At 49.7% G+C, this 22,149-nt stretch overlaps 1 protein-coding gene and 1 pseudogene across 3 annotated transcripts in view; one reads left to right on the top strand and one right to left on the bottom strand.

Annotated features, from left to right (window-relative positions):
* Positions 1–22,149, top strand: part of LOC144165722 (uncharacterized) — a 74,841-nt gene that overhangs the window by 4,577 nt on the left and 48,115 nt on the right. The window lies entirely within an intron of this gene.
* On the bottom strand, positions 11,133–12,862 carry LOC144165715 (uncharacterized; annotated as a pseudogene).

Below are 22,149 nucleotides of genomic sequence, written 5' to 3'. Positions count from 1 at the left end.
GGCACTTTTTTTTCGTTGAAACTTGATGTTTCATGCAATTCAAGGACCAACCGCATCGAATCAGCGTGGTGCAAATTTTACTTTGAGCACATCACTATCATAATAGGCGTTTTTTACCGTCCTCCAGGATCGTCAACGGATTCTTTAATCACCTTGACAAATTTATTAGTGAGCATAACTACAATAGCGGAAATGTAATCATTATAGGAGCTTTAACGCTCCTGGAATTTGATGGTCGACCCTGCCTTAAGCGATCCGCCCTCTCTAACAGGCACAGACCTGCTGAAATTTGCTGTTTCTCGGCCTAACCCAAGTTGTTCGAGAATTTACAAGAGAGGCTGCAGTTCTCGATTTAGCATTTGTTAGCCCAACATGGTTACAAATCACGTTTAACTGCCTTATCAATGAAGGAATTTCTGATCATAACGCCGTTTTCGTTTCGCTCTCATGTCGTGCACCCACACGCCGTATTGTGTATTCAACTTATCATGACATTAACCGCGCTGATGACGACAGTCACATGACAGTTACAGAGGATTCATTTGAAAAATTTGAACACCTTAGCAAATCTGGGGACGTCATCGATTTGGTTGCTTTCTTTGAAAATCTTGTGCATTCTTGTATCTCCCGCTTTGTTAAAAAAAAAACTAAGAAAAAAAGCTCGGCTGCCATGGATGGATGACAAAGGAGTTGTTACAAATAACACCTCGCGTAAAAAGGTTACATCGTTCGACTAGACTCCAGATCTTGCTGTGACTAAATGATTCAATAAACTTAAAGAAGAACTTAAGCCAAAACTAAAGCCACCAAACATTTCTGTTAGCAAGGAAAATGAAAAACCTGATGGCAAAAAACCCAAGAAAATTTTGGAGCTCCGTCTTGCCGAGTTCAACGCAAATTATCATGATGGACATTCATGGAGCTTCCACAAGCGACCCTGTCACAATAGCAAACGTATTTAGGTCATATTTCAAATCTGCTTTCACCATCGATAATTTGCCAACACCTGCCTTTCTGCACCCCCAATTGGTGACCTATGTTTATCTGAAGGCATTCTAAATTTGATACTTAACTTAGAGACTAAAAAAGCCCTGCTCCAGATGATATTCCCAACACCTTTTTAGTACGATATGCTTTATGCAAAAGACGCTACTTTATGGTAATATTCAAAAAATCTCTAGCAGCAGCAAATGTTGTATTATCATCGAAACTTCCTAAAGTTCTCCCCTTTTTTAAAGTCGGATGGAAAACCTCGCCGTCTAATTACAGGCCCATTTCCTTGACATCTCACTCACGCAAAATATTAGAGGAAGCCATTCATAAACACATAGTAAAATTTCAGGAAGCTAATAATATTTTAAGTGAGTTTCAACGCGGTTTAGACGTGGTTTCAGTACAATTACACAACTTACCGAATTTAGTCATGATAATATTGAATCCATTGATTCGGTTTATCAGGTAGATGCTATTTTTATTGTCTTAACGAAAGCTTTCGACACAGTTCTCCATTCCAAACTTTTACTTAAACTTAAATACATATTAAAAACCCGCTGCTAGTAGATTGGTATCTAGCTTTTTTCCGCTAACAGTACAATCTACCGCTCACAGTATGTACTTGTTAACTCAATGGCATCCAGTACCGCTGATGTAACTTCAGGTGTTCCGAAAGGCTCCGTACTTGGACCCCTTCTTGTCTTGCTATTTATTCATGACATGCCCGGTAACCTACCGTTTCAGATTAGGCTATACGCCGATGACTGCGTATTTTATCGAATAATTACTTCTGCTGAGGATAACGCAAAATTCATTTTCCAGTTTTTGTACTTGGTGCCATACCTGGCAAATCAATGTAAATTTGCCCCAAAAAACCGTGTTCATGACATTTTCGACTCGGTCATCCGCTCATCTATTACCATACTCATTCAATGGTTGCCATTTACAAAGAAAAACGGAATATAAGTATCTCGGCCTTCATTTTACTCCTAACAGGTCCTGTTCCAAGCCCATTGATATCACATATTACAAAGGCCTGAAGAGAGTGGGCCAACTACTGCGCGTTTTTCGTGTGGCGCCAACAAAACCAAGATATTAACTTTTATAACTTCAGTACGGCCATTACTTGAATACGGTTCTGTTTTTTCGTATCCTCACAAAGCGTCAGACATTGCGAAATTAGAATCCATACAAAAAAACCGTCCGTTTTATCTGTCCAAGATATTAGGGCGTTTTTTGTGGTCTTCATCCAACTTACCCCCTTTGGGTTTAACTACGTTATCTGCTCAACGCCACTCAGATTGCTTAAAATTACTGCACTGCTCGAATATTTCATCGCGCTTGCCGTCACTTCACAGGTATCTGCAGTTTGCCACACCATCCTCTGTTTACACCAGAAGCCAAGATGCGCTAAATATTACTCCATTTCACCCCAAAACTGATTTGTTGAAATATAGTTTTCTTCCTTTGACTATTGAGCTCTGGAACCCACTACCCGGTGATACTCGCGTGCTCCCTTAAGATCAGTTTCTGAGTGCAATATCAAATACGTGTTAAACAGACATTTCTATGTACTCTTGCTTTCTTTGGTCTTGTTTGTGTTCATTCTGTATCTTGTCTAGTATTGTGAACCAGACAATCTGTGCCATGCGCTCGCGTTGTTGGTTCTGCTTTTTATCACTTGATCATTTGTAAGTCCACTTTTGCAACAGCCCTGAGAAGAGTTGCAGTATGTAAAAATAAATAAATAAATAAATAAATTAATTAATTAATTAATAAATCAATAAATAAATAAATACCTTCAAAGATTTAGAGCCCAACAGCACTCAAACACTTCTTTGCCCATTTTTTTTTATCAAAATAGGTAAGTAGTTTCCGCTCGTGATATCCTCATGAAGAAATCCTTAGCCTCATACGCACAGAGCACACAAAGTACCGTTGTACAAAGTAGCTTCAACATATGACGTTTGCACCTAGCATAGAGCCGCCGAAACCAGTTCCGAGAGGGCGGCGAATGGCACCGGGCGCTACCGAGCGCAGGAATTCGCTCGCCGGGAGCTGCTCTCCTACACCGCAGCGCTGTACCGCCGTCGGCGTCACCGGACTTTTCTGACTTGTTAAATACGGCTTTCGAAAATAACCAAGTTGCCTGTGCTCTGTTCTTTGATATTAAGAAAGCATTTGACAGTGTACCCCACAGTAGGCGGTACGTACACTCTTCTTGCTTGGATTTAGAGGACCTTTCATGCAGTTGCAAAATTTCTTGCATGACCAACGTAAATGTGTCTGTGATGATCTCAGGGTTCGGTGGTGGGGACCACGAGGCGTGCACACAAGGTCAATGACAACAGAGGCACCAAATGAAGGGGAAACGTAGGAGCATTGTATTATGCGGCGAAAACGGTTCAAGTGGGTCAAAACGGGAAGAATCCAAAATGTTGACACACGCGGCAAACGGGAATAAAAAAGGAGAAAGACAAGAAGCGGGTTTTAGTCCTGCACCTTCTAACAGTCCCATGGAAGTCCCACTTCAGCAAGGGTAGCGAACGCACACATATGCGTGCAATCTGGACTGGGTTGTCGCAGTCAAAGTAGCCTGGGGTCACGGACGTACTGGTCCCGTTTGTCTGCAGAGCAGCATTCGAACCCCACGTGGCCCGACCCTGTTGCGCAGCCCAGCAGGAACACGAGACGGCCCGTCGTGGTAGCAGAGACTCCTCGCCCGGAGGCCCAAGAGAGGCAGGCAGGGGCAGCGGCCCCGACGGGTGGTCCTCTGGAACCGATAGCGGCCCCGCCTGAGGGCTGATGACCAGACGCCTCAGCGCAAGGCACGGGTGCCTGGTGTGGTGGCGTGTACGAGAGACCGGCGTTACGGCAGGTACCCCGTTACGCGGCGTTCACTGGAGGCGTCCCAGTGCGGTAGCACGGGCGCCGTCGGTGGGTGTAGATTACGTTCGGTGTTCTCCAAGCACACACCGAGCTTCGGCCGACCGATGGTGGTCCCCCTCGCGTTCCTCCTCGTCTTCCTCTTCTACCAGCTTCTATTAGCGAGTATTTGGCCACCTCTCCTTCCGCTGTTTTCTTTTCTGCGCCTTCTTTTCTACCCTGGAGCTTATCACATTACACCCGGCTTTAGAAAGGGTTTTGGGGTGAAGCCACAAACACAATTTCAGGAGACACCGGTGGGCGAAAGGTGGGGAGGAAAAGAAAACACAAACACGGTTTGCACAGTCAGCAGATTTTGCGAACCGGCAGTAAGCATCGTCTGGAGTCGACGACACCTCACTGCTGAAGCGCCAAAACAAGGTTGAACATGTTGCCCTTAGTGCACAGATGCTTATGCTCATTGTGGTCCGGATGTGCGCTATGGGCTTGTCCTTTTTCTTGAAACCAGACTTTCCGTTACTCACAGGCCAACAATCGGCATCTTTCTCCAATGAGCGACGGCCACTTCACTTTTCGGATTTTCCGTCTTGCATGGCTGACAGGTCCTAAGAAATCTTCGGAGGTCGGCGTAAATGTCTGGGTAATAAAACTCCCGGAAGATTTTTTTAGTTGGAAGAGGACTCTGCCGATGCCATCTTCATGCATTTGTCTAGAGTCTTGTACGGCGGCTGCTGTTGGCGCATCTCTTTTGTTGTAACACCGGCGAACATGATAGGACTTGCTGGGCGGTTATGTTGTACCTTGTGATGGACGCGGCTGGTGTTCTCGTCGGCCGAAGGAAGATGTGCTTCACCACCGAGCACCGCTGGAATCGCTGGATGCCTTGGTTGCTGTGGCTTCTATGCAGGGTTAGGACTCTTCGGGTCCCTAACGCCTGGTACGTTTTCAAGTGTAAGGTCGTACAGAGGATCAGCCATGCATTTGGCCAGGACTTTTCCACTGAAGTAAGGTGTATCCACGTGCATGGAAGCCTCTTCTAGCCTCCTTGTGGTATTGTCCACAAAACGGACGGTTGATGCACGGCCTGTAAGGCAACTATCTGGGACGAGGTCTCGTCGCACGATGACGGCGTTGCTGCCGGTGTCACTCAGAAGGGAAAGATGTTTTTCGTAGATCTCACGGGTTACAACAAGCATTCGCCTTGCAGCACTTTTCGTTTGGAGCTGGCGTTGCTTTTTACGCTGGGAACGTGTTAAGGCCAATGTGCCTTTATTCCCGTGGTGCTCTTGCAGTTTGTTGCGACGGCACTTCTCAATAGCGCAAGCCGACACCTGCTCTTTATCAGGAGGCCTTAGAGCGAGAGCTGTCTGCGTGATGCCGTTGTTTCCCGCAGCTTCCGCAGTGGATATTCAGGCCTAGTACTCCGCAGTGTCGCGCGCTGTGCCCAGTTTTTCCACATAAAAAGCATGTGGGAGCTCTCTTGGAAGGAAGGTTTGCATGTGGCTCTTTCTTTTCGTCCCTGACCTTTCCCACGTTTGTCAGAGCTTGGGCTTCGAAGAAGCGATCGAAACCTTCAGCAATTTCTTTCGTCGACTTGTAGTTCCTTTCCTTTATGAAAATGACCAGCTGAGACGAGAAACACTTGGAACATTGCTCCGCGATGATCGTGTCGCGTAATGCTTCGAACGTCTTGGGAACCCCAGACGTTTCCAGCCATCAAAATAACTGGAAAGTCGCGTCGCGAACTGAGTTCCGGTTTGCCGTCCTCAGCTTTCGCCTGGCGGAATTTGTCATTGTACCCTTGAGGGGTACAATGACAAGCAAGCAAGCAAGTACGAAAGAAGCCGATAAATGAGCTAACAGTAAGACGTAAAGTAGAAGAATTCAGGATCGCGCTGCAGAACCGATATTCCGCTCTTAACGAGGAAGCCGAGCTTACGACACAGGATGATAGCGACAACCTTACCCGCATTATCACGGAGTGTGCAGTAGAAGTCGGGGCACTATGGCTAGACAGGATACTGGTAAACTTTCACAGGAGACGAAAGATCTAATCAGGAAACGGCAAACCATGACAATCTCTACCGCAGCTGACAGAATAGAACTAGCGGAACTCTCGAAGTTAATCAATAGGCGTAAGACAGCTGACATACGGAAGTATAATATGGAGAGGATCGAATACGCTGTACAGAACGGAGGTAGCCTGAAAGCAGTGAAGAGACGTCTTGGCGTGGGGAAAAATAAGATGTATGCACTTAAGGATAAGCAAGGCAATGTCATCATAAATAGGGATAAAACAGTCACAAGGGCCGAGGAGTTCTATAGGGATCTGTACAGTAGCCGGGACATACAGAATAATGCCGAACGAGACAGTAGTTCAGAGGAGATAGACATCCCACCAGTAACGACCGAAGAAGTAAGGAAGGCTTTGAAAGAAATGAAAGGGGACAAAGCACCTGGTGAGGATCAGATAACAGCAGACCTCTTGAAGGATTGCGGAGAAATTGTACTTGAAAAACTGGCAAACCTGTATACGCAACGCCTAATGACCGCAAGTGTACCGGAATCTTGGAAGAACGCCAACATCATCCTAATCCATAAGAAAGGCGACATGAATCACTTGAAAAATTACAGGCCGATCAGCTTACTGTCAGTCGTGTACAGGGTACCTACCAAGGTAATCGCTAACAGAATTTCTGCAACCTTAGATTTCAGTCAATCTAAAGAACAAGCGGGGTTCCGTAAAGGTTATTCAACAATGGACCATATTCACACGATCAATCAGGTGATAGAGAAGTGCGATGAGTATACTGAACCCCTATATATAGCCTTCATAGATTATGAGAAAGCATTTGACTCGGTCGAAACCCTAGCAGTCATTCAGGCATTACGGAACCAGGGGTAGATGAGCATTATGTAAGAATACTAGAGGATATCTACAATGGGTCTACAGCTACCATCATCCTCCATAGGGAGAGCAGTAAAATACCTACAAGGAAGGGTGTTAGACAAGGAGAGACAATCTCTCCAATGTTATTCACGGCATGCTTACCAGAAGTATTCAGAACGTTGGATTGGGAACAGGTGGGAGTAAGGGTTAATGGAGAATACCTCAGTAACCTCAGATTTGCTGATGACGTTGCCTTGCTAAGTAACTCGGGGGACGAATTGCAAAGCATGCTTTCCGCACTGGGCGAACAGAATAGAACCGTGGGCCTGAAAATTAAATGGAGATGTAGGACGAGCGCCAGCGTTTCACGAGTTTCGAACGCTTATGCCTATAAACATCCCCCTCGCGAGGGGCACGATCAAATGCAGAGCATTTCCGGGGGCGCACGACATTAAGTAGTTTGCGTTACGTTAATGTTGTTGCACTTGTGGCAACTGCTGACGAGAGAGCGCTCGTCAGCAGTAATTTGAATGAGTCAACTATATGAGGCGCGTTGGTAGCCTCCCATTCTGTGTCGGCTTTGTGGCGCAGTGGGTAGAGCACCATGTACATTGCGTTCCGCCCGCAGGGTCGAGGGATCGAAACCCGGCGCCGGATAGTATTTTTTTTATATAGTAGGGACAACGACGGTGCGGACTGCGGACGTCAACGCGGGTGACATCGTGAGTTACTGAAATGCTCTGTATTTAATATGCAGAAAACTAAAGTAATGATCAATAACCACGGGACAGCACAGCAGTTTGAGATAGGTGGCGAGGCAGTGGAAGTGGTAAGCGAATATATCTACTTAGGCCAAGTTGTGACCCCAGATCCCAAACATGAGGCAGAGATAATTAGAAGGATCGGAATGGGGTGGGGTGCATATGGCAGACATTCTCAGATAATGAATAGCAGCCTACCATTGTCGCTGAAGAAGAAAGTGTATGACAGCTACATCTTACCGGTACTCACCTACGGGGCAGAAACTTGGAGGCTCACTATGAGGGTTCAACTTAAATTGAGAACGACTCAGCGGGCAATGGAGCAAAAAATGATAGGTGTAACATTAAGGGACAAGAAGAGAGCGGAGTGGGTCAGGGAGCAAACTGGTGTTAAAGACATAATAGTAGAAATTAAGAAGAAGAAATGGACGTGGGCAGGGCATGTTTTGCGAAGGCAAGATAACCGCTGGTCATTAAGGGTAACAGAGTGGATCCCTAGAGAAGGCAAGCGTTCCAGGGGGCGGCAGAAAGTTAGATGGGCAGATGAGATCAAGAAGTTTGCGGGAATAAATTGGTCACAGTTGGCACAGGACCGAGATAATTGGAGAATAATGGGAGAGGCCTTTGCCCTGCAGTGGGCGTAGATAGGCTGGTGATGACCCTTGAGGGGTAAAACGGAACTGCTGAAGTAGCGCCAGCGTGACTTTTTGGTAATCCAGAGAATCTTCTGGCGTCATCTTCTGGCTCAATCCGATGGCCCATTTCTCTTCCGGCCATTTTTGAGCTGCAGCGACCCTCTCGAACCTTAGGAGGTATGCGTCCAGGTCGTCTCTGCGTGCATCAAATGTGGGGATTAAGTTATGAGGGCTCGTCGACATGACAGGCACGGGGCTAGTTTGGGCTGCCACGGAGCCCTCAGCTTGTGGGCTGTTTTCCGCGCCTTCTTTACCCTTAAGCTGAGCCTCATCCTCTCCCGCTTTGCCCGTTCCAGCTCTGCTGCGGGCTTTAAAGCTTTTCGTTCTGCTGCCCTTTCATCGTGCAACCGATCCTGCTCCCATTTAACCCATTCCCGCAGTTCGGCATCGCGGTGTCCTAGCTCCTTTCTGCTGACCACTAACTTTTCCCCCTCCATGTCGGTTCTCTTCCGCCACGCCCCTTGGACAGGCCTCGTGACCTCTTCGAGATGTTATTGAAGAGGTCCTGTCGCGGACGCCAATTGAGATGAACTCAGTGTTCGGTGGTGGGAACCACGAGGCGTGCACACGGGGTCAGTGACGACAGAGGCCGCAACCCGAAGGGGAAACGTAGGAGCATTGTATTATGCGGCGAAAACGGCTCAAATGGGTCAAAACGGGAAGAAACCGAAACGTTGACAGACGCGGCAAACGCGAATAAAAAAAGAAGAAAAACAAGAAGTGGGATTCAGTCCTGCACCTTCTAACAGTCCCACGGAAGTCCCAGTTCAGCATGGGTAGCGATCGCACCACAACCACGTGCAATCTGGACTGGGCTCACATGGGTTGTCGCAGTCAAAGTAGCCGGAGGTCACAGACGTGCTGGTCCGATTTGGGTGCAGAGCAGCATTCCAACCACACGTGGCCCGACCCTGTGGCGCAGCCCAGCAGGAACACGAGGCGGGCTGGTGTGGTAGCACGGACCCCTCGCCCGGAGGCCCAAGAGAGGCAGGCAGGAGCGGCGGCCCCGATGGGTGGTCCTCTCGAACCGATGGCGGCCTCACCCGAGGGCTGATGACCAGACGCTCCGGTGCAAGGCACGGGTGCACGGTGTCGTGGCGGGTACGAGAGACCGGCGTTACGGCACGGCCCCGTTACGCGGCGTTCACTGGCGACGTCCCGGTGCGGTAGCACGGGTGCCGTCGGTGTGTATAGATCGCGTTCGGTGTTGTCCAAGCACACACCGAGCTTGCGCCGACCGATGGTGGTCCCCGTCGCGTTTCTCCTCCCCGTCTCGTCTACCAGCTCTTTTTGTCTCTGGAGACACATACCAAAGCCACCTAGAGAAGGTTTCAGGGCCGGGGTGCTTGTTCAGTGACGTAGAGCTAGTGGGCTTGCTCCGGCCGCACGCGAGCGCGGTGGACAAGCAATTGGACGAGTTTTTTGCCGCAGCCGCCTGCTTCCCGCTTTATGATATACTAAACAAAAAAGGGAAAAGTCGCACAAATGAGTTTTTTTTCGAGAGCAATGAAACGTTGGCTCATTTATTTGTCAGTGTCTGCAGTTTCCTTTTTCTGGACTTGTTGTTTTCGTCCTGCACTTTGTCGTTGAGCACTCGGCAGAAATGCTTGAGTAGGATGTGGGTACTGCACCACAGCACATGCTTCAAAACAACTTCACTTTTGTGTCCTTGTTCGCAGTCGTCGAAGTCGGAAGAGTAGTCATCGTTCAGCAGCTGTGACGTTAGCTCAGTGACGAGCTGTCACTGGTTGGGAACATTTAAGAACTCTGCTCGTTTAGAGAGCTCCTCAACGACAACCTAGTTGTGGGCCACAGCGTTCACCGCTGCCATTGCAGGGTAAACAAGTCCTCCCCTGTCAATATCCTTGACAAGGCTGTACATTGGATCGGTCGCTGAAACCACGATGCTCTTATCCACAGTCAGGGCGTCCTTGCAACTTTCACATTTCAGCCGCTTCAGGGCGATGTGCACTGCGTAGCCGGCGACATAAGGCAGGACAGGGGCGATGTCTGTGAGTTTCGACAGTGCTTGCGCGGTGACAACGACATTGCAGCTTGGCCGCGGTACGTCTGCTGGCTTATGAAAGTCTTCCCAATGTTGATCTTCGTCGGCTTCACTTCCAGTCCTTTCGTATGACGTCCCTATTTGGGGCAGTGTGTTTTGAAGCCGCAGCTTGGTTTCCCCTCCGTACAGCTGCCTTATGGATACGTGATATTAAGAGCCAGCCAGCCGCCTGTACCTTCCAAAGCGATCATCTAGGAGGTCCGTTTGGAATTTGCCGAGCAGGACGAATGACATATGCAGCTCATCAAAGCAGTATCTGCAGATCTCTATCAGAGCTTGGGTGGTCTGGTGTAGAGCACCGTGTGTCGCCTTTGTCAGCTTGCAAGTGTCGGCCTGTTTCTTTTTCCAGTACTCCAGCCAGTCAACGAAGTCGTACAGAAACGACAGCTTGGGGTCCCTTTCCGAAGGAAACACGGGCTTTTTGAAGTCATCACGAAAGCGAGCTCCTTTGAAGGGCGTTTTCACGTTGACAATTTTCCACCATTTGACGATGGTTTCCATAAGCTCGCTGTCTCCTCGTAGTGTTTCAGCTGGTGCTTTGCCCCGATTGCGCGAAGTGCGTTTGGCCCAGACTCACTGAACACTTGCATAGCAAGCTGGACATTTTGTTTTTCAATGTCCGATGGGGACACAGCTTTCCTGGACACAGTGTACCCGTATCGTAGCAGCTGGTCACATTCCAATTCATAAGCGGCTTTAATTGTTTTGAAATATGCGTATAGCATTTGCCGCTGCCCTGTCTCATCCGGTTCGAACGCTGGAAACCAGAAGCATTGGTCGTTGGTTTTCAGCCAGCTATTGCGCACACATTTGAGTATGTGGACAGGGTCTATCACAAATAACAGTGGCCTTTGCGCGTCGCATGGATGTGGAAACACAAAATCATTTGTGGGGGACTTTGGAGAGGACGTCGGAATGGCCGGGACGACGGTGGGTTTAAATGGCAGCATCGCTTTTCTGTTAATTGCGTTATTGTCTGTCACAACGCAGATCACCTTGAAGCCAATTTTTTTCCCGCCCATACATTACTTCTCTCAACAACTTGTGCAGAAACTCGGCGTTTGGCTTGTGGACGGGAACGGTGTGCACAACTTCCTTAAACTTGTTCATCAAGCTGTGCACCATGAAGACGAACGCGCTGTTCGCTGCTTGTCCGGAGTTCGCTGCAACGCCGGAAATGTTTCCGCCTTTGTAATCAAAGAATGGCTTGATATGAATCTCATCGGCCATTAAGGTGACGTGACGTTGAACTTCGCTTAAGTCGCCAATTCTTTTAGCAATGTAGCTAAGGAACGCTGCATCCTGCTACTCATTTTGGGGACTCATTCCAAACGATGAGCAGACGGAACGAATTGTCCGTGGGTTGGGTAGGATGAGGCTTCCATGGCTACGCAGGAATCTGTATGCATGGGCCGAAACAGTAAACAGGAGGCAGCAAAACACCATGAAGTCTACTGAATAGCGCCTTCGTTCCTTTTTCACGCAGTGTAGGTTTACTTGTTCAATCAGTAGCTTCATCCCTGGCGCTTTTTCTTCTTGTTGTGATAATTTTTCCAGAAGAGAAATTATGGTGGCCCGGGCATCATTGTCTGAATCTTCAGAGGAGGCGTTCAGGCCACTGTCATACTACTCGACGCCATCAAGAAACTCTAGCACCACCCGTTTGCTGTTTGCCACCGCTGGGACAAGCAGGTTGCACCCCAGTCTCCTGACCGCTGTCTTTGCAACGTGTAGTGTAATCGTAAGGTCTTGCTTTACGACAACAGAAAACTTGATGCTGGGCGCTTCATCGTCAGTTATGTGCAGCAAAATTAGGTTCCTGTTGGTTTCGATAGCATGCCAGAATTTGGAGTGCATGCTACTGACACACACAATTAAATCCTGTACGCAATGAATCTTGTCCGCTTCCTGCTCATTGCGGGCAGTAAGAACGGACTGAGCGAGCGCTTTTTGCAAGGACACAGCATCTAACCGTGTTCGTTTTGCCTCTTGGTCCTCTCGTCTCGTTTCTTGTTTGCTCATGTAGCCCGGGCATGACGGGAAAATCGTCGGCACTGCGTCTGGGCGCAGTCGTACTCGTGAAAGTGGCGCTGTAACTGTGCGTCCAGTCACTTCGTCCACATGACTGCCTTCACGGAGAATGTCGTCCGGCTTGAAATGGTGCTCGCATACCTGAAGTAGTATGCACGCTACGTAAATACGAGTTACCTCAACTACAAATTAATGAATGCAACATTATAACGCTCACTACAAGTGAAATAAGCCGCAAAGGCAAAATGTGCTTACCTTCGAGTGTTTCGATACGGATAAGTTATCCCTCGGTATGGCTCGTATCCATCGCTGTCGCGCTAGCTCATCTTTGGGCAACGCAAACACGTGCACTCTTGGACCGGAATCGTAGTTCCCATTGCAGCGGGGCACACAACATTTGCCGGGCATTTTCCCGGTGCACTTCACATCACGAAACACACTACAGCACAGTACACACAGCACACTGAATTTTCGCTGGAAAATTTGGCTCGAACGCGTCCTGAAATGTGGAAAGACGATCGGCGTCTCTGCCAGCCACCGACGCGAACAGGGCATGTCGGGACGTGCCGCGGTCAAACTCCGCGGCCGCTCAAGGTCGTTCGGCGGGAAGCGTCAGCCCACTACCCCGGACAAGTGGTGACGTAGGCCCACCAGAAACCCGGCCTTGCTCTAGGTGGCGTTGCGCATACCCATTAGCGAGTGATTGGCCTCCTCTCCTTCCGCTGTTTTCTTTTCTGCGCCTTCTTTTCTACCCTGGAGCTCATCACAGACTCCCTAGGAGAGTGTCCTAGCCGCTTTTAACCGATAAAATCTGGACTACCTCAAGCGTCGATACTAAGCCGCTTGCTCTTTAACAGTTTTGTTAATGATCTGTGTAATGCAGTTTCCACGTCACTGTTTTGATACGCCAATGACACTTTGATTGATTCCTCCGCATCACACGTTCGTCACACCATTGCATCGTTGTAGACTGCTGCCGCTCATGCAACGGATTGGTTTGCTGCTAATTTAATGATGGTTAATACTGTTAAAACGCAACATGTGTGCTTCCACAATCCGTTAAAAAATGTAGTGCTTGATTACCCGTTAATTTTTCCGATGTCTGCATGTTCTTTTTGTACGGGCAAGCCAGCGAAGTATGGTTCGTCTCTAAAATATCTCGGACTAATCTTTGGCAATGACCTGAGATGGAATTCTCATCTTTCGTAAGTCTGTAAAAAGCTGCGCGCCTTTCGTGCATTATGTACAACTTTCGTTACTTCATGCTGTTATCAATGCGGAAGATAATTTTGCATGCTTTGAACTACACTGTTCTTCGTTACGTTAATACAGTGTATGGACACTGTGCAGCTCGATGGCCGCAGAGGCCGAATTTCATACTAATCTCTCTGCTCAAAAATGTAGCCTATAATGTGTGCCTCACCGGAAGTGCAAATATTTTCACAACGTTACAATTGCCCAATTTTACTATGCTGTTATGAAAACAATCGTGCTCCAGGATTTTTGGACCGGTGACTTCAAAAAAATCCGTTCTTAGGCGTAGCCTTACACCGAGAGATCTGTGTTGCATACCACGGTGTCTTACAAGGTATGGTCAAAGAATGCGCTACTATGTCCCGTCGTCCTTCAATAAATTGTCACCCAGTGTGTTTGAAGTGAACAATCACTGTAAACTGAAAAATTGCCTACGTGCACTTCGCTCTGAAGTTGCCTGACTCTGCTTGGCACTGATTCCCACCTGTGTTGGCTTGTTCGCTATGTTTCCCGTTACTCTGTGCCAGGTTTTGTGTAATCGTTTTACAGTTTACCCTATTTTTTCCTCACTCGCGGTTATATTGTACCATCTTGAGTAGACGATTCTGATAGTTTGATGTTCGGCTATGTGCACTGATTTCCGCTGCCTGCCAGGCGCTGCCCTTCAAGCCTACTGTGGGTTTGGCAGGCCTGTGCCTTTGTACAGTTTTCTTTTCTGTGTAATAGAAGTTATTATTATTATTACTATTATTATGATGATGATGATGATGATTGTTATTATTTTTATTATAATTATTATTATTAGTATTGGCCGCATGATTGCGCCAAGTAAGGACAAGTGTCTTCTCTGCTGACTCGCTTTCTTCGGCAGGCAGGAGTTTTTTCTATGTTCTGCGTGTAAACGCCGTGCGCACGGAAAGTGCATTGTTCTTCCGAACGAGGAACTGCAGTGTCTGCTCAGCAGCCGTTCGTGTGTAATCTCTGTGTGGCTGCGGCGTCACCCGCAAGGCCTAGCGACCGCGGTGAGCAAACCAGCGAAGACGGTCAGCCAGCGAACATCCCGGCCGAACGAGTGGCGTCGCCTGTCGGAGCAAGCTTCGTCCATTCGGAAGACCTATGCGCAGAGGTCGCTGCTCTGAGGAATCTCCTCTCGGAAGCCTGCGCCAGCCTTTCCTTTCTCGGCGATGTTGTCACCCAGCTGCGCGAGGAGAACCGGCTTCTGCGACGGGACAATGTGGCTGGGCTTGCCCAGCAGACTGCAATCGTCGCTTCCCTGCGTGAGGAGGTTCGCTGCCTGCGAGGGGAGCTCGTGCGTCTCCCGCCTTCCCCGCCTGCTTCCCCGAAGCCTGTTAATCCTTTCATGCCGCCAGTGACGTCACCGAAGTCTGGCATCCCTACGAGGTCGTCGTTCGCCGAAGCCGCCGCCCGTGAAGCTGGTTAAAGCGCCCCCTTCCTGTCTTCTACCACCGCCTCGCCGTTCATTGAACGACCCAGCAGTCAACCTGCTACGGCCTCGAGCACTTCGGTTTCCCTTCGGTCTACCCTCTGCCCTCGCCTCCTAGGTCCGACACAGCGTTTAATGGCCCGCTTACGAACTTGCAGAAGGAAAGGAGACCTCCCCGCGTGGGTGCGTCGGAAGCTTCTCAGTTGGTTGTGGCACGGCCGCTGGATGAAAGGCGCACTTTCGTGCGGCCGGCCGCGTGCCTCCAAAGCGGCATGAGTGCGCCTAGAGCCAAATACTGCCACCTCGGCGCCACCGTTCCGGGACTGCTTGGGGCGAGCGCGGCCCGCGGGACACCGGCTTTCGGGCCGCTTATTTCGAAGTGTGGGCTTATCATGGGCGTTCTACGTTAAACTTAAGGCATTTACCAGCACTAAAGTTACGCCTGCTAAAAGACAAACACGATTAGCGCCTGCCGAGCTTCATTTGGTCAAGATGGAATTTAAATTCCGTTTGCAGCAGCAGCATTACCCGCTGATATTGGGTCTTCTGTCTCGCATTGCTGTGTCGTTGTGTTTTACATCGCCCGGCAGGCTCTATGTGACCTCATGTCCGGCAGAGATTTGCGTTTTGTCTGCATGCTGCGACTGCAGAGAATATATTAACATTCCCGACGAACAGAAACATTGTTTTTGTGACGGCGCTTGTTATTTATGAGTTCCAACACTTCTCAATGTTTAAGACATAACCAACTTTTATGTAGGTTTTTCCTCGCGCCCTAAGCAAAACACCACAATTCGTATTAATCTCACGGCACATATGACTTGATTACACGTTGTTTAATTATGAAGTAATACTACTATCACAGCTATGTCGGCCCTTTTTTTATTTTTACAATATATATATATATATATATATATATATATATATATATATATATATATATATATATATATCTTGTGAGGCCGTAGATAGCAGGCGGCCAGACCGTGGCTTCGTAGCTCCTTTATTCGGAGGCGAGTCGACGAGAACGCAAGATGGCGATCAAGCCCCAGCACTGATGATGATCTCCGAAGAAGCGGGCTCGTCGATGATGATGAGTATGTACAGGAAATGAAGAAGTGATCACCTCAAGCCGGTGGTGATGATAGTGAGCAAGTGCTACCTATGGTGGCATACAGGCTGTAGTCTCAAACAAAGCTCACACTAAATATATATATATATATATATATATATATATACAGTTGAATGAAAAGCGATTCCAGTTTCTACGTAGTAAAAGATGAGGTTCGATGTTCTTCTTGATGTTGTTAAAGATGATGATGATCTGCGTTGGTGCCTGATGGTGACGGCACTGATGACACGACGACGATGAGAGTTGATGAGGGTTTTAAAACTGTATATTTACACGGAAGACATATACAGGATATTTACAGACTGAAGTAGGCAGAGTAAGAAATAAAATGGGGTTCTAGGTCAGCTAAAACTTTGTGCACGCGGCACTCCCGTCAGCGACGGACCCTGACCTTAAAACTACCCAAGTGGTGAGATCCTCCCTAGCCTGACCTGGCTAGCCCGGCAATACGCCGGCCGTGCATAGCACATTAAAACCTTGAGGATTCGACCCCGATACCTCGTGTCTCGTGGTTTTAATGGGTTACTTAGGCCCCACCCCCAATACACAGGCCAATCGGTATCTCCTGGGCACCTGATAGGATGGATTAGTAAATCCGGGCCTAAACCACGGTGGGGAACGCCCCCTGTAACCCTCAAACACTGGTCACTCTCTCTCTCTCTCCAGATAAAAAGGAAAGGATCAAAAGCAAACCAAACAACACGATAAACACTCAAAAACCCGCGAAAACACGTGCAAGCGCCCGGGACACGCTTCCACGAACGTGGTCTGCGTGCCTGTTCCCACGCATCTCGTCCGAGACCGGACAGCTACTCAAACCAGCTGAAACCCATAAACATCCGTCGTAACGACCCGGCGCGTCCCCAAGATTCTCCGCCGATGACAGGCGATGCCCCGTTAATTGGACCGTGGGCCAGGAACAGCGCGTAGGGACAAAAGGACATGGCGGCCGCCTCAGGCGTCGCCTCTGCCGCGCCCATCCCGGGCCGCGGCGTGCGCCCTGGCCAACAAAAGGAAAGCTACCGCCATAAATCGGCCACTGTCTAACCACAGTTTACAGCTCCACGCTCCCCGTCTCCAGCCGCTCGACGGACCAAATGGTTTTACAACCGTCCCTCTGGCTAAACGCGCGCGCAGGCGGCCCCCGAAGTATCCGACCCACGCTTTCCCACGCTCGTACTGTGCTTTGAACACACTGTTCAAAACAACCTCGCAGCCTAGCTGAGGCTCAAGACAATTCGTCTCCGCGCTGTCGGCATGATCCAAAGGCCGTTCGCTCTTAGCAAGCTGGCTGCCATAAAGCCCTTCAGGGAACCGCCGCTTCCCACGCGTTCGACTTTGCAGCGTCGCTGACGCCTGGGACCCTTACACGCCCGTCACAAGATTCACGTAGGGGCCCACTGGTCACTACGGGAATAACACAAAATAAATCCGGGCGTGCAAAGCGACAGTGAAAACAATTCACATGCTTGTATGCGGAAAACACGCTAACACGAGCTCGCATGCACCCACAAACCCTTAGAACAAGGACTCCCCGAGAATAATAAGAGTTCTAAACGAACAAAAAAAATGTCCGGTGTAGCATCACGTTCGCTACACAGCGTACAGTTCGCTGTGCTCCGCTAGCGAAACACACACACAGCGGGTGCCAGTCCGCAACGTCTCGTTCGCTGTCTTCTTCAGCAGCACGACCAGTCATTGTTGCGACACGAAGCTCTCGATTGGACAGTAGGGGTCCCCCGCCATGCACCCGCATGCGAACACTGCCGCTCCCTTAGGAACAGCGCAGAAAAATGAACACCCTTCCGTCCTCGCCTAGAGCTGCCCCTCGGCGTAACTCCACCTCGAGCTCAACTTGGCCACCGAAAAGCCACACCTCACCGAAATAGCTGCAGGCCACCCAAAATGAGCGCCTGACTGTAGCTGGGTAATCAACCTGCGCCGGAGAAAACTCCCCGCGCCTGTGCATGAAGCTACCCCGGACTTGACAGTGTGAAACCTCGCCTGGAAGGCCCTTGCAAGCGAACAGACACTTGCGTACTAACAATGTGTCGGTTTCTCCTTCGCTCCAAGAACACCTGTGCTCGCCTACCCGCTCAGGCGGTCTTACCGGGGCGACATGATGCTCAATTTTGAGCGGCTTGTGCCCTTGCCCCGCCGAGCCCTGTACGCGCCTCTCGTCTGCTTGCGGCAGAACAATGCCCGAGGGGCATGTTAGCCATACCAGCGCGTCCTGCTCGACCCTGTCGCTCTGCTTGTCTCGTGGAAGCGCTACAGCTGGTTCCTCCCGACACTCCGTGTCGTCGAGAACACCTCGCGGACGGAGCGCTACCGAAGCTCCCTGCCTGCCCACCGCGTCGCTCTGCGAGCGGTGATGGAGACCACTACGCTTCGCGGCCTCAGATACGGCGACCGCGCCGTTAGTCTGCCCCTTCTGCTCGATTACCTGGATTACAGCCTCACGGTGGTGTAGGTCTACACCCTCGCTTGCATTCTCCTGAGATTGTCCGCGGTCTGGATTTACTGACCGGTCCGAGCCAGCATCGGGCGGCGACTCCTGAAGCCGCGGTGGGATCGCCGCTGCGAATGAAACTGCCGCTTCTCCGTTAGTACACGGCAAAACATTCGGCGCGTCCTCACCCATCTTTTCTACGGCCTCGTCGGCCCGCTCTGGCTCCTGAGCACCTGCCAACTGCCCTGAAGGCTCATCTCTCGGGATCGCAATCCCGCACCAGCGTGAGACCAGACACTCACGTGCGGTCTCTCTAGCCTTTTCGTGGGCTGAATGAACTGACCACAACGAGCCGGCATCGGGCGGCGGCTCCTGAACCCCTGCCGCGGCCGCAACGGGTTCGACGAACGCGCGTCCCCCCCGCCTCTGACACGTCCGCTTCATCGGTGCTTGGCTGACAATGCGGCGTCGCCTCGCACAGCTTTTGTTCCGCCGCTCCCCGGCGCGGCAACTGCCGGGCTCTTTCGCGCAGTTCCATTAGCTCTCGCTCTCGCTCTATGTCCCTAATGTTCTCCCGAACAGCCCTGAGCTCCGCTTCCATCCATTCGACTGAGCGATTCTTACTCGCCATGATTAGCTATACGAACTGAATCGTGATTTACGCTAATTCATGCCCTGACTTAACGGCAGTGATCGCACACGGGAGAAGGCAAAAGGGACTCACCCCATGACGCGCTGAGACAGACGCCGCCGTCTTCCCGGTGGCCTCTCTTCCCTGCTGCTCCTCACCGCACGATCACGGCGTTCAGTCAGTGTCCGCAGTCGCACACCTGATGCGCTGCTTTCGCAGTAGTCGCTCCGACGCCGACGCTATGTCTACGCTCCCGTTGCTCCTTCTGGTCCCCGGCAAGCTGCAATCACTTGCCGTCCCGCTGTCTGCACGGGCTTCCGGTAGACGATGTCTTCCTCCGGTTGCAGATGCGCCCCTTACTTGTTGTTCTCCAGTCGTCGCCCTCCTTGTCGTCGCGCCTCGCAGGTCCTGTCCACTGCGCCAGTAACGGATGAGGTTCGATGTTCTTCATGATGTTGTTGAAGATGATGATGATCTGCGTTGGTGCCTGATGGTGACGGCACTGATGACACGACGACGATAAGAGTTGATGAGGGTTTTAAAACTGTATATTTACACGGAAGACATATACAGGATATTTACAGACTGAAGTAGGCAGAGTAAGAAATAAAATGGGGTTCTAGGTCAGCTAAAACTTTGTGCACGCGGCACCCCCGTCAGCCACGGACCCTGACCTTAAAACTACCCAAGTGGTGAGATCCTCCCTAGCCTGACCTGGCTAGCCCGGCAATACGCCGGCCGTGCATAGCACATTAAAACCTTGAGGATTCGACCCCGAGACCTCGTGTCTCGTGGTTTTAATGGGTTACTTGGGCCCCACCCCCGATACACAGGCCAATCGGTATCTCCTGGGCACCTGATAGGATGGATTAGTAAATCCGGGCCTAAACCACGGTGGGGAACGCCCCCCGTAACCCTCAAACACTGGTCACTCTCTCTCTCTCTCTCTCCAGATAAAAAGGAAAGGATCAAAGCAAACCAAACAACACGATAAACATTCAAAAACCCGCGAAAACACGTGCAAGCGCCCGGGACACGCTTCCACGAACGTGGTCTGCGTGCCTGTTCCCACGCATCTCGTCCGAGACCGGACAGCTACTCAAACCAGCTGAAACCCATAAACATCCGTCTTAACGACCCGGCGCGTCCCCAAGATTCTCCGCCGTTGACAGGCGATGCCCCATTAATTGGACCGTGGGCCAGAAACAGCGCGTAGGGACAAAAGGACACGGCGGCCGCCTCAGGCGTCGCCTCTGCCGTGCCCATCCCGGGCCGCGGCGCGCGCCCTGGCCAACAAAATGAAAGCTATCGCCATAAATCGGCCACTGTCTAACCACAGTTGACAGCTCCACGCTCCCCGTCTCCAGCCGCTCGACGGACCAAATGGTTTTACAACCGTCCCTCTGGCTAAACGCGCGCGCAGGCGGCCCCCGAAGTATCCGACCCACGCTTTCCCGCGCTCGTAGTGTGCTTTGAACACACTGTTCAAAACAACCTCGCAGCCTAGCTGAGGCTCAAGACAATTCGTCTCCGCGCAGTCGGCATGATTCAAAGGCCGTTCGCTCTTAGCAAGCTGGCTGCCATAAAGCCCTTCAGGGAACCGCCGCTTCCCACGCTTTCGACTTTGCAGCGTCGCTGACGCCTGGGACCCTTACATACGTGATATTACTTCTTGTTCCCTGTATCCTCGAAAAAAATTAAGGAGAGCACATGGGATGTCCGGGTCCACAAAAACTTTAAAAAAAATTTTGGTGAGCTCGGCAAGCTAAATTTTTGCCCGGACACAAAAGAAAAAAGCGAAATCGTACAGAAATTCCAAAAATTGCCTAATAATGCGTAAGAATTCAAACACCGTTTTCCATTTCACATTTCCTTCTTTTCTTTGCTAATTTAGACCAACAATCTACATCTTGAAAATCATAATTATTAATTGTTCTATCTGCGTGAATTACGCATTCTTGCATTACGTAGAGATTATGCTTGGGTACTCAAAAAAGAAAACTGACATAATAATAACGTATGTGAAAATTTTCCTATGCTACGAAAATTGTCTCGAATTGAAGCGCAGTATGTTCACAGAGCAAACCTATCGCAACGTCTGTAGAGCGCGCTAATTTGAGCACATACTTGTGCTGCTCCAGGAGCCCGACCGTTATCTTCAGGGATAACGGCGATGAAATAACGGAGGAAATGTACCTAGCGCTAGTCCTCATCGCAAAGTTTGAAAAAGGCTTAGCAGCTAGGACAGTGAACACAGCGCGGTGCATTTATTTTTTTTTCTATACAACCTCTGTCATCAAGTTTTCAGTAGCGCGTTTAAAGGCATTGTCGTGCCTGCGAAAATGAAACAACCCAGATCTCTATGCGCGGCAAGACGTGATCGAGCCAGTATAAGAGTATCAAAAGACACGCAGAGCAAAATGTCTAGTCTTTTCAAATCCTTTTTCAACCATCCTATCGCGTGTCCTCGTTTTATGACGTGCGCGTTCCGCAGGCCAACATTTTTTTTCAAAGAAATGTCTTTAAGCCAAGCTTTAATTTGTCGCCGGCAAATATTCATCACTCTCCCGTGTGTCGACACCGCGTTTCCCGAGAAAATGTGACATTTTTTTTAAATTCGGACGAATAAATTCCCACCATATACCTGCCGCTTGTACTGTAACTAATCAACTTGCGGCTTTAAACTGTGCAACGCGGTTTACGTGCTGTGTGTGAGACGTTTTCAGACATAGCTAACCGGTGGTAATTATCTTTTTGCTGAATATTATCTTTTTTTAACAATGTTGTCGAATATGGGGCATCTTTTTAGATTTGTTAGATTTAAAAGGTATCGCCTATATCTCATTCAAAAATTATTTTAACTTCTGGCTGCTTCAGTCACGGCGTAGCGGTTGGATCGAGCAACAGACTGGCAG

This window comes from Haemaphysalis longicornis, unplaced genomic scaffold, assembly GCF_048455015.1.
Source record: "Haemaphysalis longicornis isolate Haplotype H1 unplaced genomic scaffold, Haemaphysalis longicornis Haplotype H1 scaffold_1, whole genome shotgun sequence".
NCBI classification, from domain to species: domain Eukaryota; kingdom Metazoa; phylum Arthropoda; class Arachnida; order Ixodida; family Ixodidae; genus Haemaphysalis; species Haemaphysalis longicornis.
The sequence above is the reverse complement of the archived record's forward strand: the minus strand, read 5'-3'. Positions and strand labels throughout refer to the sequence as shown.